Raw genomic sequence first — 16,319 nt, forward strand, 5'->3', positions numbered from 1 at the left:
AATACGCAAAGAAGTGGGATACGGAAGTACTAAGGAACGACGAGATACGTTTGAAGTTCTCTAACGCTATAGATACAGCAATAAGGAATAGCGCAGTAGGCAGTACAGTTGAAGAGGAATGGACATCTCTAAAAAGGGCCATCACAGAAGTTGGGAAGGAAAACATAGGTACAAAGAAGGTAGCTGCGAAGAAACCATGGGTAACAGAAGAAATACTTCAGTTGATTGATGAAAGGGGGAAGTACAAACATGTTCCGGAAAAATCAGGAATACAGAAATACAAGTCACTGAGGAATGAAATAAATAGGAAGTGCAGGGAAGCTAAGACGAAATGGCTGCAGGACAAATGTGAAGACATCGAAAAAGATATGATTGTCGGAAGGACAGACTCAGCATACAGGAAAGTCAAAACAACCTTTAGTGACATTAAAAGCAACGGTGGTAACATTATGAGTTCAACGGGAATTCCACTGTTAAATGCAGAGGAGAGAGCAGATAGGTGGAAAGAATACATTGAAAGCCTCTATGAGGGTGAAGATTTGTCTGATGTGATAGAAGAAGAAACAGGAGTCGATTTAAAAGAGATAGGGGATCCAGTATTGGAATCGGAATTTAAAAGAGCTTTGGAGGACTTATGATCAAATAAGGCAGAAGGGATAGATAACATTCCATCAGGAAGTGGCAACAAAACGACTATTCACGTTGGTTTGTAGAATATATGAGTCTGGCGACATACCATCTGACTTTCGGAAAAGCATCATCCACACAATTCCGAAGACGGCAAGAGCTGACAAGTGCGAGAAATATCGCACAATCAGCTTAACAGCTCATGCATCGAAGGTGCATACAAGAATAATATACAGAAGAGTGGAAAAGAAAATTGAGAATGCGCTAGGTGACGATCAGTTTGGCTTTAGGAAAAGTAAAGGGACGAGAGAGGCAATTCTGACGTTACGACTAATAATGGAAGCAAGGCTAAAGAAAAATCAAGACACTTTCATAGGATTTGTCGACCTGGAAAAAGAGTTCGACGATATAAAATGGTGCAAGCTGTTCGAGATTCTGAAAAAAGTAGGGGTAAGCTATAGGGAGAGACGTGTCATATACAATATGTACAACAACCAAGAGGGAATAATAAGAGTGGACGATCAAGAACGAAGTGCTCGTATTAAGAAGGGTGTAAGACAAGGCTGTAGCCTTTCGCCCCTACTCTTCTATCTATACATCGAGGAAGCAATGATGGAAATAAAAGAAAGGTTCAGGAGTGGAATTAAAATACAAGGTGAAAGGATATCAATGATACGATTCGCTGATGACATTGCTATCCTGAGTGAAAGTGAAGAAGATTTGAATGATCTGCTGAACGGAATGAACAGTCTAATGAGTACACAGTATGGTTTGAGAGTAAATCGGAGAAAGACGAAGGTAATGAGAAGTAGTAGAAATGAGAACAGCGAGAAACTTAACATGAGGAAGTCAATGAAGTTAAGGAATTCTGCTACCTAGGCAGTAAAATAACCAATGACGGACGGAGCAAGGAGGACATCAAAAGCAGACTCGCTATGGCAAAAAAGGCATTTCTGGCCAAGAGAAGTCTACAAATATCAAATACCGGCCTTAATTTGAGGAAGATATTTCTGAGGATGTACGTCTGGAGTACAGCATTGTATGGTAGTGAAACATGGACTGTGGGAAAACCGGAACAGAAGAGAATCGAAGCATTTGAGATGTGATGCTATAGACGAATGTTGAAAATTAGGTGGACTGATAAGGTAAGGAATGAGGAGGTTCTACGTAGAATCGGAGAGGAAAGGAATATGTGGAAAACACTGACAAGGAGAAGGGACAGGATGATAGGACATCTGCTAAAACGTGAGGGAATGACTTCCATGGTACTAGAGGGAGCTGTAGAGGGCAAAAACTGTAGAGGAAGACAGAGATTGGAATACGTCAGGCAAATAATTGAGGACGTAGGTTGCAAGTGCTACTCTGAGATGAAGAGGTTAGCTCAGGAAAGGAATTCGTGGCGGGCCGCATCAAACCAGTCAGTAGACTGATGACCAAATAAAAAAATATATATTGAGAGGCCCATGTCAAAATACCGAGACTCGTCAATAGGGGTCGACATTAGTTTCGTGAACTTACACCACTTACTGCCCGAACCGCCCGTTTCTGATCCAAAAATATACTTTTGAATGGGAAGAGCTACCCCAAAATCTAATACCATACGACATACCATACGAAAATAAGCAAAGTAGACTAATTTTCGTGTCGAACGATCATTCACTTCAGATACCGATCGAATAGTAAAAATGGCAACGTGAAGTCTGAACAAGATCCTGAACGTGGGCTTTCCTTGACAGGTTACTATCGGAACTCCTCTAAATTTGAACTGTCCAGTTTGACTAATCATACGCCCATCCTGTGAAATTAAAATGTCTGGTTTTCTTGAACTGTGTGTTAGAAACTGTAAAATTTTAGCCATACTGCGATATCGTATCAGTTTATTTTCTAAAAGTCATGAACGTATGTAATGAACTGCACTATTTGGAACCGAGCTAATGTTGCACACAACATTCTTCACTATTAAGCTAGTGTCATCAGCAAACAGAAATAATTTAGAGTTAACCTTAATACTAAAGGGCATATCATTTATATAAATAAGGAACAGGAGTGGTCCCAACACTGATAACCGGAGCGCCCCCACTTGACTGTACCCTGTACACAGACCCCGCATCACAGCCATTCTCAACATTGTGAATTTGTGAATAACGACCTTTCGCTGTCTGTTGCTAAAGTAAGGGATGAACCAGTTGTGAGCTGCTCACCGTACTCCGTAATGGTCCAACTTCTGGAGCGATATATTGTGATCAACACAATCAAAGGCTGTAGTTAAATAAAAACGTATGCCGAGCGTTCGAAAGCTTTTCTTTAACCCATCCAGTACCTCACACAGAAAAGAGAATATAGCAATTTCGCTTGTTAAATGACTTCTGAAGCCGTACTGTACATTCGATAGCAAATCGTGTGATATAAAATGATCAGTTATCCTTACATACACAGCCTTTTCAATAACTTTAGCAAACAGTGATGGCATATAAATAGGTCTAAAATTATCTACATGATCCCTTTCTCACTTTTTATAAAGCGGCTTTGCTACTGAGTACTTTAATCGTTCAGGAAACTGACCATTGATGTTTACTACCTCCTCGCCAATTATTCGACACTTATTCTAACACCCTCTATGTCTTGTGGTCAGCAACCAGCCCTCCCGTTATTACAGGCCTTTTACTTCATACCTCACTCTCGGTCGTTCTCCTAAACCTCTGCAAGTTTTTTGGTTCAGTCGAAATGATTCAGAACATTAAAATCGACACTCAGATTTTATTTATACCGCCATGATTGCTTATTGTACCGCAGCACTGGACCATTGTCAGTGATAGAGGTTCGTGAGGAACCTCTCGTAAATGTTTACCAGAGGGAATGGCGACATTAATGCATGCATGAGTTGACGTCACAGTTCTATCCCCCCACCTCAACAGTGTCGAGATTCACGGCAACGGCAGTCGTTAACTTGCAGACGTCTGGCGCGCTTCCCACGCCTGCATAGCACGAAGGTTGCAGGTGGAAAGTAGCGGGGATGGTGCAGGGTTTGGAGGGGGGGAATGAGACTACATGAAACGCATCATGCCGCCTTTCGCCGCTGCGCAAACTGCAACACATGGGCTCTCTCGCTGCTGCTGCTGCTGCTGCAGTGACTCTGCCAAGCAGCTGGTGACATTAATTAAAGCGTTTCCACGAATGCTGGCGCACTACTTTATGAGGCTGACTCTCATCTATTACACGCTACATTTCCAGACAATTTTAGATGAAATAAGGGACTAAAACATGAGTCGTTGATTTCAGTTGCTACCAAGTTAATTCCAAGTTGTTGGTGTTTGCTTCTTGTACAGCGATATTTGCAAGTTTCTTTAGGTTTATGACAGGTATTTTGACCGTTTTTGTAACGTGTGCGTTAGATGTTGTTGTCATTGTCATCGGAAGGTTGGTTTGATGTCTCCTTGCTAACCTGTATTGTGAAAGCCTTTTAATCTCTAAGTACACGCAGTACATATCTGTTTGACCCTGCTTAATGTATTCGTGCCTTGGTCTCCCTACAAAACTTTTTTCCCCCAATCATTTCCTCTCATCGCCTAATTAACGATTTCTTGATTTTTGGGAATATACCCCATCAACTGATCCCTTCCGCTTGTCGAGTTGTGCCATAAATATCATTTTAGCCCAGTACGGTTCAGTACCTCTTCATTCGTTATTCGACCCGCCCAAGTAATTGTCAACTTTCATCTGCGGTACCACATTTCAGAATCCCCTATTCGCTCCTTGTCTGTACAAGGAAACACTACAGACAAGTACTTTATAAAAGGATTCTCACTCATCTTCTACTTGAAAGTTTTCTGCTATATTTAGTTACTAGCTGAGTACCCGGAGCTGGTCTTGTATGTATTTATTCCAATTCTATTAGTCATTCTCCTCCTTCCCTCTCTCTTTGTCCATCTTCTCCACCGTTCACTCGGGCCAAATCCTCCTTCTTCCAATCTCCGTCCACTTCCTCTACCCCACACTGTCTATCTCATCCTTCCCAATTTTCCATCTTCTCCACCACTCACTGAGTCCTTCGCCTCCTTCCCATCTCCTCTTCACTCGCTTTATCTGCCCCTCCCCCCCTCCCTCACTGTCCATGTCCTCCTCCCCTCTCTCTGTAGATCTCTGTTTCTTCCAACTCTTCCTCCCCTTTCTCTCACCATGTTATCACCCAATCCTCAGTAGGACGTTATTGGTTCTTAACTACAGTATTTCTTTCCGGACAGTGCTTTGTGTTCCACGTTTGGTAGAAATCGATCCAGGTTTTTAGAGGGAGCTTTTTAGCCGCGGCTTTGCCAGAGTACTCACATGTCACATATATTTCACATGTTTCGCACATGTTTGTACACATATCTCATGTGTATCCCACAATTCCGATTTCACGTAGCTCAGTCTCTATGATGGTATCTCTCCTCAACGATGAGTCGTACTATGACATAATGTAGCAGGTACATTCAGTGGTATGAATTATACTGCCTGAAGAACATGTTCTAAACAGACACTAAATACAAAATTGTTGAGGCTTTCGTGGCCACTTGTTGACAAACTGCCTATTGGCTTCTGTCTCGGGTTCTTCGGCCGACGTTCATCTAATGATTTTTCTGACGTTTCGCCAGCACGAGTGGCTGGCATTGTCAAAGCTTCACCCTCCATTGCCGGGAGTTCACCACCGGCAATGGAGGGTGAAGCTTTGACAATGCCAGCCACTCGTGCTGGCGAAACGTCAGAAAAATCATTAGATGAACGTCGGCCGAAGAACCCGAGACAGAAGCCAATAGGCAGTTTGTCAGACACTAAATACCTAATAAAACGTCCTGCAAGGTGCGGCAGTTTTTCACGCATCTCAATTTTTATGACATATCTCCTGAACTACGTAATGTACAGTGATATAATTTTGCATGTATGTTCAGTGGTATGTGGCAATACTGTCAGCAAAATTTCTAATGAATGAAGCTAGTAGTAAAGGAGTAACATAATGATAAATCATGCCTGACGTGCCAGCTATATCGCATGAAAAGCGAAAATACAGTAAGCGAGATACATGTTTCGTTTCGTCATATTGTGAAGGTTGTCGGCGAGGACAGTTGGTTGCGCGTCATTAAGTGCTATCACTTTCAAATACTGGATGAATAAAGACGGCGAATTCGTGGGTTGTGAGCTACACTAACTTATCAAGCCTATCATCGCCCCTTTCAAATGTATGTCACTCTAAGCCCAACAGCGATTCTCTCTAGACTAGAAGTGATTTGTGTGCCATATTCGATTGAAATCGATCCTGTGGTTTAGAACGACACACACACACACCCACACACACACAACACTCCCACACACATACACACACACACCTCGAATATATATATATATATATATATATATATATATATATATATATATATATATACTACTGGCCATTAGAATTGCTACACCACGAAGATGACGTACTACAGATGCGAAATTTAGACTACAAGAAGAAGATGGTATGATATGCAAATGATTAGCTTTACAGAGCATGCACACAAGGTTGGCGCCGGTGGCGACACCTACAACTTTCTGACATGAGGAAAGTTTCCAACTGAGTTCTCATAAACACCAGTGACCGGCGTTGCCTGCTGAAACGTTGTTTTTATGCCGCCTGTAAGGAGCAGAAATGCGTACCATCACGTTTCCGACTATGATGAAGATCGGATTGTAGCCTATCGCGATTGCGGTTTATCGTATCGCGACATGGCTGCTCCCGTTGGTCGAGATCCAATGACTGTTAACAGAATATGGAATCGGAGGGTTCAGGAGGGTAATACGGGTAATACGGAACGCCGTGCTGGATCCCAACGGCCTCGTATCACTAGCAGTCGAGATGACAGGTATCTTATCCGCATGGCTGTAACGGATCGTGCACCCACGTCTCGCTCCCTGAGTCAACAGATGGGGGCGTTTACAGGACAACAACCATCTGCACGAACAGTTCGACAACGTTGCAGCAGCATGGACTATTATCTCGGGGACCATTGCTGCGGTTACCCTTGACGCTACATCACAGACAGGAGCGCCTGCGATGGTGTACTCAACGACGAACATGGGTGCACGAATGGCAAAAGTCATTTTTTCGGATGATTCCAGGTTCTGTTTACAGCATCATGATGCTCGCATCCGTGTTTGGCGAAGCGTGTATTCGTCATCGCTATACTGGCGTATGATCCAGCGTGATGGTATGGGGTGCCATTGGTTACACGTCTCGGTCGCCTCTTGTTCGCATTGACGGCACTTTGAACGGTGGACGTTACATTTCAGATGTGTTACGACTTATGGCTCTACCCTTCATTCGATCCCTGCGAAACCCTACATTTCAGCAGGATAATGCACGACCGCATGTTGCAGGTCCTGTACGCGCCTTTATGGATACAGAAAATGTTCGACTGTTGCCCTGGCCAGCACGTTCTCCTGATCTCTCACCAACTGAAAACGGCTGGTCAATGGTGGCACGTCACGATACGCCAATCACTACTCTTGATTAACAGTGGTAGCGTGTTGGCAGCTGTACCTGTACACGCCATCCAATCTCCGTTTGATTCAATGCCCAGGCGTAACAAGGCCGTTATTACGACCAGAGGTGGTTGTTCTGGGTACTGATTTCTCAGGATTTATGCACCCAAATTGCGTGAAAATATAATCACAGAATATATATATATATATATATATATATATATATATATATATACACTCCTGGAAATTGAAATAAGAACACCGTGAATTCATTGTCCCAGGAAGGGGAAACTTTGTTGACACATTGCGATGGAGCTCCGTATGCCACGGCAAACTGGCTGACACTGACGGCGGCGGTGCACAAATGCTGCGCAGCTAGCGCCATTCGACGGCCAACACCGCGGTTCCTGGTGTGTCCGCTGTGCCGTGCGTGTGATCATTGCTTGTACAGCTCTCTCGCAGTGTCCGGAGCAACTATGGTGGGTCTGACATACCGGTGTCAATGTGTTCTTTTTTCCATTTCCAGGAGTGTATATATACACTCCTGGAAATTGAAATAAGAACACCGTGAATTCATTGTCCCAGGAAGGGGAAACTTTATTGACACATTCCTGGTCCTGGGGTCAGATACATCACATGATCACACTGACAGAACCACAGGCACATAGACACAGGCAACAGAGCATGCACAATGTCGGCACTAGTACAGTGTATATCCACCTTTCGCAGCAATGCAGGCTGCTATTCTCCCATGGAGACGATCGTAGAGATGCTGGATGTAGTCCTGTGGAACGGCTTGCCATGCCATTTCCACCTGGCGCCTCAGTTGGACCAGCGTTCGTGCCGGACGTGCAGACCGCGTGAATGACGCTTCATCCAGTCCCAAACATGCTCAATGGGGGACAGATCCGGAGATCTTGCTGGCCAGGGTAGATGACTTACACCTTCTAGAGCACGTTGGGTGGCACGGGATACATGCGGACGTACATTGTCCTGTTGGAACAGCAAGTTCCCTTGCCGGTCTAGGAATGGTAGAACGATGGGTTGATGACGGTTTGGATGTACCGTGCACTATTCAGTGTCCCCTCGACGATCACCAGTGGTGTACGGCCAGTGTAGGAGATCGCTCCCCACACCATGATGCCGGGTGTTGGCCCTGTGTGAATCGGTCGTATGCAGTCCTGATTGTGGCGCTCACCTGCACGGCGCCAAACACGCATACGACCATCATTGGCACCAAGGCAGAAGCGACTCTCATCGCTGAAGACGACACGTCTCCATTCGTCCCTCCATTCACGCCTGTCGCGACACCACTGGAGGCGGGCTGCACGATGTTGGGGCGTGAGCGGAAGACGGCCTAACGGTGTGCGGGACCGTAGCCCAGCTTCATGGAGACGGTTGCGAATGGTCCTCGCCGATACCCCAGGAGCAACAGTGTCCCTAATTTGCTGGGAAGTGGCGGTGCGGTCCCCTACGGCGCTGCGTAGGATCCTACGGTCTTGGCGTGCATCCGTGCGTCGCTGCGGTCCGGTCCCAGTCGACGGGCACGTGCACCTTCCGCCGACCACTGGCGACAACATCGATGTACTGTGGAGACCTCACGCCCCACGTGTTGAGCAATTCGGCGGTACGTCCACCCGGCCTCCCGCATGCCCACTATACGCCCTCGCTCAATGTCCGTCAACTGCACATACGGTTCACGTCCACGCTGTCGCGGCATGCTACCAGTGTTAAAGACTGCGATGGAGCTCCGTATGCCACGGCAAACTGGCTGACACTGACGGCGGCGGTGCACAAATGCTGCGCAGCTAGCGCCATTCGACGGCCAACACCGCGGTTCCTGGTGTGTCCGCTGTGCCGTGCGTGTGATCATTGCTTGTACAGCCCTCTCGAAGTGTCCGGAGCAAGTATGGTGGGTCGGACACACCGGTGTCAATGTGTTCTTTTTTCCATTTCCAGGAATGTAGATACAAAATGTGCATCAATTGATTCATTACACAAAATTAAGCTGTTTGTTAACACAATGTATCCTACCTGCCACAGTTTTTGATGGAGGGAGGCGGAATGGTATTAAAATCTCGTAATGGAACTCTTCACAATTGCGTTACTCACCCGACTGTGGCGCTACCGTGGGCAAACTGCGAACTATGGTTCAGTATAAAGGGGGGTGAAATGCGATCACACGTTACTTCAGTTTCAGATTGTGAACCGTAAACATCAACTGACGAAAGTAATATGGCTCACTAACATCCTACAGAGGTTGTTGATATGATGTTAAGTTTAGGTAAATGCCATATCAATTACACTGCAGCTGCGCAATTGCATGCGAATCGTTTACCAAACAGACAACATCCAAGCGAAAACGTTATTCGAAATTTCACTCAACGAGCTTCAAATGGATACCTGCACCGTCCACCTCGTCATCACGAATACAATGAAACTGATGCTCGTACCCTTACCGTTATTACCTGTGTTCAACTGGATCCCGAAATTAGTAGTCCTGCGATTCAGAGACAAACTGGAATACCTAAATCAACCGTTTTGAGGATTTTGAAGGCACGTAAATATCATTCGTATCATATCACAATGACACAGGCATTAACGCCGAAAGATATGCAAATACGCGTGCATTTCTGCCAACGGGCCTTGGAAATGATAAGAGGTGACAATGATTTTTTTAGATACGTTATATTCACCGACGAAGCCACATTCAAAAACAATGGCGAACTAAATCGTCATAATTATCATTATTGGCCCCCTGTCAATCCACACTGGTATAGACCCATTGACAATCAACACAAATGGTCGTTAATGGTCTGGTGTGGAATTATAAACGGTTTCTTGACAGGACCGTATATTTTTGACCGAAATGTTACTGGAGAATCTTATTTACAACCTCTCCGTGATGATCTGTTGGAGCTAATGGAAGATGTTGATTTAGAAACCAGGCAACGAATGTGGTTCCAACAGGACGGAGCAGCTCCCCATTATGCTAAAACTGTGCTGAAAGTTTTAAATTTACGGTACCCTGATCGGTGGATAGGACGCGACGGACCAATTCAGGGGCTGAACGTTCACCAGACCGAACACCTCCCGAATTTTTCTTGTGGGGTTATTTAAAAACTATTGTTTATGTAAGACAGCCCACAACCAGAAACGATATGGAGCAACGCATTCGAAGAGCGTGTGCAGCCATACCACGGGATGTGCTGCTCAAAACTGTGGGCAACTTTCGCAGACGATTGACTTTATGCCTTGAAGCAAATGGGGATAACTTTGAACAATTTTTTCGTGGCTAATATCATTAATTAAGCACCCAAAATTGTGAGAGGCAAGGGGACTCACACTAATGAAGCACCCCAACATGTGAGAGGCAAGGGGACTCACATTAATGAAGCACCCCATGGGAACATCATTCTACTACGTTCCTGGATAACGCTAAAAGCAGGACACAGTACATTTTGTACAAAAATAGCTTTATTTGGCGTAACGAAAGAATTGGTGCACGTTTTTTATCGACTTGATGCGTCTTTCTCGGATAATTCTAAATAATCAGAGTTCTTCCCCAATTTTAATTTTTCTCGGTTTCAGCGTCGTCTGTCAATGGTTTAACAATATGTTTCAGATAAAACTTGATTAATTTTTCATGGAGAATCCGAAACTGCTATAAAAAAGGATGTTTCCATTTAAGATTTAAAAGTTGCCTCCCACCCAAGGCGGCGGGGGGCTGGAGGTCATGTGTAGTATTATTTGATGTCCCCCTTTGAGCTTACAAACTTGTTTTACCCACTATTTTTACCCGATGTATAGTTTTCGAGATAATCTCATCCGAAACTATATATATATAAAAACAGGGTGAGTCACTAACTATTGCCACCAAGAATAACTCCTGACGTATGACAGGACGTGAGAGGGTTGTGGGGCAAAAGTTTCATGGGACAATGGGGGCCATAATATGAAATTGGTTTTTTGTTGCTAGGCAGGGTCGCTTCAGAGATATGAAGCTCCACTTATGCTGTAGTTTGGTGCTTATTTCCTGAGACGAATCCAATGATGTGTAACAGTAAGGTCTTTAAGGTCCACAAAGATCACAAATGGGGCATGAACGTCTATTTACAGAAGGTGTTCGAAGTGATGACCATTGGTATCAATGCAGTGCTGCAGTCTTCTTATCATGGATTGATTGGTATTCCGTATCACTTCGGCATTCAAAGCACATGCTCTGACAATTCTCTCTCGTATATCTTGCAAATAGTAAATATTCGCCGAATACGACATATCCATCTAACCAGCCATTGACATGTAAACACCACTCAACGGTTTCACAGTACAACACTAATAGAAACAGTAAGACTAGTATCGTCCAATCAAGCGGTTGTGAATGAAGAAGGACAAGTCGATATTCTTCTCATTTACGGATAATGCCAACGAAATTCAGTGAGAACTAGAGATTTATACAGTGAAAGATATCCTCAACGTACTCACCCTACACGACCTACATTTAAATATGTGTATGATAAATTGAGAACAACCGGATCTTTAACGTATTGGAAACATATCCAGCAAGGGAAAGTTAATAACGAGGAAACGAAAATTGGTACTCTTGACGCTGTGGTTCGTGATCCTAGTGTTAGTTCGCGTCAAATGGCATGAGCCAGAGCAGTGTTGTTCGTGTTCTGCATCACCATAAATATCATCCTTGCCATATCAGTCTCCACCAAGAATGCGTCGCACTGAATTCTCAGCTTCAGATTCAGAGGCATGACACATTTATTAATTTTATTTGTTTTACTGACGAGGCTACATTCACGAACCATGGAAATGTTAATTTGCGTAACATGCATTATTCGGCAACTGAAAATCCATGTTGGCTCCGGCAAGCTGCACACCAAAAACCGTCGTCGGTGAAAGTATGGTGTGGGCTTCTGGAGGACGGAATAATAGGCCTCTATTTCATGGAAAGAAATCTTAATGTTCGGAAGTACATCACATTTCTGCAGGAAACATTAGGTGTATTATCAGAAGGAATACCTTTAGGCACAAGGAACAGAGTGTGGTATCAACACGATGGGTGTCCGGCACATTGTTCACTGGTGGCTAGAAATGAGTTGCAGAGACAATTCCCAAATCGTTGGATTGGACGCGGAGGAGATGTGTCGTGCCGGGCTCGTTCGCCAGACTTGACGCTTCTGGATTTTTTCTTGTGGGGATTCGTAAAAGACATTGTTTATAAAGATGTTCCCACTACACCTGAAGATATGCGAGAGAGGATTGTCAGAGCATGTGCTTTGATAAGTGCCAATGGCATAAGGAATACCACTCAATCCATGATAAGAAGATTGCAGCACTGCATTGATACCAGTGGTCATCACTTAGAACACCTTATGTAAATGGACGGCCGGCCGGAGTGGACGAGCGGTTCTAGGCGCTACGGTCTGGAACCGCGCGACCGCTACAGTCGCAGGTTCGAATCCTGCCTGGGGCATCGATGTGTGTGATGTCCTTAGGTTAGTTAGGTTTAAGTAGTTCTAAGTTCTAGGGGACTGATGACCTCAGAAGTTAAGCCCTATAATGCTCAGAGCCATTTGAACCATTTTGTAAATGGACGTTCATGCCACCTTTGTGACCTTCGTTGGCCTTCAAAGACCTTACTGTTACACATTATTGGATTCGTCTCGAGAGTCGCTATCAGAAAATAAGTACCAAATTATAGCATCCCATTTGAAAAAATCAATGTTGACCTTCATACCTCTGAAGCGACCTCACCTATCAACAAAAAAGATCAATATTATGGCCCACGTTGTCCCATGCAGCTTTTGTCTCACAACCTCTTCAGCTCCTGTCATACTTTCGGAGTTATCCTTGGTGGCAATAGTTAGCGGCTTACCCTGTATATATTTTCCGTGTCAGTTATCTGCATGCTGCGTTTGCTCTTATCTTTGAATCTACTTATCGACCTTCGTTATGGCGTCTGCTGCGGTAGTGTATCTGCTGAGGTTCTTTGGCAAGTAAGCAATTTAGCCAATGAAGTGTTTAAGTGTGTGCTCGCTGGTCGGGCTTTTGCAAATTTCATAGGGGAACTATAACAGTGGCTACTTAGCTTCTACTTCTCCCTCTCTTGATTGTGGTAGGGATAAGATGATCTTCCATATGGTGCGAAATGGTGTACTACTCTGGATAAAGGGAATTTCGTATTACTTAACGTTGCGAGCCATATTTACTTGTCGAAATCTATCTTGCTCAAATATTGTTTGCTGTGGCAGAGTGGCTCTCGCGAATACACTTCAATGGAGTAATCTTCGTTCTGTTTGTAAATTGTAGTTAAATCGCGCTAGGTATTTAAAAAGTAAGGTTTCTACTGTACGTTTATGAACTGATCTTTGTGTAGGTACGTAAAAGACAGCATCTTTTAACGGAACTTGTAATTATATCTGCGTCATTGGCATAAGCGAGTATTTGCACTAAGAAGTCTGTTTCCTGGAACTTATTTAATTTTGTTTGAAGTGACAACTTTATGTGGGATCTAATAACCATTACATTGCATTACCCTTGTTTAACTTTTGTTGACCTTCATCTGATTATCTCTTTTTCAGATCACTATTATTTCCATTCAACTGCTCCTCCAATTCTTCTGCCGTCTCTAACAGAATAAATATGGCATCGGAAAAACCCAACGTTTTTGTTTCTTCTTCGTGAGCTTTAATTCTGTTCCCAGTTTTCTACTAAATTTACCTTACTACTTGCTTCGTACACAGAGAGAAAAAGATCGATGACAACCTCAGCTCTCTCGAACCTTCTACTTCTTCCCTTTCATGCTCGTCGACGCTCATAGCTCCAGTATGGCCTCTGGTTAGGAAGAACTGAGAAAAAGATATATTTTAAGTCATGGGGTTGAAAATGTGTAGAACTTAATCACCACTCGAGAATTATACCTGGCTCACACAGTTTCCCAGAACGGAAATAAATAGCATAAAATAGAAACTGTTGGAGAAGTTGGCATCAGCGAACAGTTCGGCAGCGTGTCCGTCGTTATCAACAGCTGTACCTCCAGTCCAAACGATGCCGTCAGTTCCAGTAGGTTCGCTCATTGTCTGCTAAGGCGCCTGGATTTCACGGCTGTAAAATCCCTCCTCCGCGTGCTCCGGAAACGGCAGAGCATGGACGAGAAGGGGAAGGGGTTGCGGGTGAGGGCCCCCTTTACGTGGGAAGGGGTCGGGACGGCATTCTGAGAGGAGAGAGCCCGGCTGTGGTATTCAGAAGCCGTTTGCCCGCCCTTAATGAAGGCCAGGCTAATATCCTCCACAGGTTAAGCCGCGGGCATTAGCGACGAGGCGCCGGCGGCGTGCAGCCTGTCTGTAGCAGATAGAGGACTCATTCCCGCCCACTGCCTCCGTCCTCCTCTCTGCACGTCCCCAGGGAATATCTAGTGTACAGCTGCCACAATGACGACGATAGAACTATTTGTCCGCTAAGCATATGTGGTTAAAATGACTAAGGCAATCAAAAAGTAAGCAGGAGCTGAACAAAAATATGGACAGACACGGTACATTCTTGTATCTGACCACGAGTAGCACCTTTTCAGTGTCCTCAATACGTGGAAAGTGTTGGTCGTGGTCGCAACACAGGTGTAGTCGTGAGTTCATTACGTCGGAGCTGATGCTAACACATGGCAGGGGTTTGGTGAGGATTTGTGCACTCATATCGGGGTCACTGTAGTTACTCTGCAAGATCCCATCACCGTCAAGGATTTTGTGGCCATTATCACTGCTGACGTCCGTCCCATGGTGCAATGTTCTCGCCGTATGGTGGTGATGTGTTCCAAGACAACAAAGCCCCCAGTTCACACTGAGCGGGGTGGCACAGTGATTAGCATATTGGACTCGCATTCGGGAGGACAATGGTTCAAACCCGTCTCCGGCCATCCTGATTTAGGTTTTCCGTGATTTCCCTAAATCGTTTCAGGAAAATGACAGGCTGGTTCCTTTGAAAGGGAACGTCCGATTTCCTTCCGAATCCTTCCCTATTCCGAGCTTGTGCCCCGTCTGTAATGACCTCGTTGTCGCTGGAACGTTAAAAACTAATTTCCTCCTCCTCCTCCTCCACAGTTCACACATTTCACATCATCCAAAACCTATTTTATGAACTCGAAGATGGATTGTCGCCTGTCCCCTGACCACTGCAGTAACCTGATCTCAAAATTGCTGACCCTTTGTGGTCTGCTTTGAAGAGAAGGGTGCCTGATCCCTGTCCACCTTCATGGCGGTTAGCTGAACTTGACACTATTTTGCAGTGCAATGGTATAAGACTGCTTCGAAAAGCCTACAGTAAATGCATTTATAGATTCTGAGACGAGTGAGAGCTATTTTTGATTGAATGAGTTTCCTACACTGTATCAGATAAGGTAATGTACTATTTTATCTGTTGTGTACCTCCTGTAAAATAATATTGTGTGTTAATCGGGGACCTAGAAACGACGGAGAGGCTCCGTCCCCGCTGCAGCCGCAGTGGTCCACAACACCAAGACGACTACCGCAGTCCACTTCACCCCTCCGCCGCCCCACACCGAACCCAGGGTTATAGTGCGGTTCGGCCCCCGGCGAACCCCCAGGGAACGTCCCACACCAGACGAGTGTAACCCCAATGTTTGCATGGTAGAGTAATGGTGGTATACACGTACATGGAGAACTTGTTTGCGCAGTAATCGTGGACATAGTGTAACTGAGGCGGATTAAGGGGATTCAGCCCGCATTCGCCGAGGCAGATGGAAAACCGCCTAAAAACCATCCACAGACTGGGTGCTTCACCGGACCTTCATACAAATCTGCCCAGCAGATTCGTGCCGGGGACCAGGCGCTCCTTCCCTGTAAAATAGTACCACAAATCTAGCAACTACGTGACACCAGAATTTTATGAACGACATATTGTAAAATCTAGAAAGTTTGTAAGTTCAAATATGTAGATGAAACCATTCAGAGAAGTGGCATAGAAATGATTGGTTACGAAATTCTATGTCACAAAACAGAAGTAAGTGCAAGATTGCAAAAGATATCGAGAATGTCTTTAAGTGGCTGAAACACTCGTTTTAACCAGAAAAAGGGACCCTGAAGAAATCCAGAAGAGAGAACGAAAAGTTACCAGGAAATTTTTGGGTTCAAATTTTACTGAAGAATGTACGACATATAACATGGATGTAATTT

This window comes from Schistocerca nitens, chromosome 9 (genome assembly GCF_023898315.1).
Source record: "Schistocerca nitens isolate TAMUIC-IGC-003100 chromosome 9, iqSchNite1.1, whole genome shotgun sequence".
Lineage (NCBI taxonomy): Eukaryota > Metazoa > Arthropoda > Insecta > Orthoptera > Acrididae > Schistocerca > Schistocerca nitens.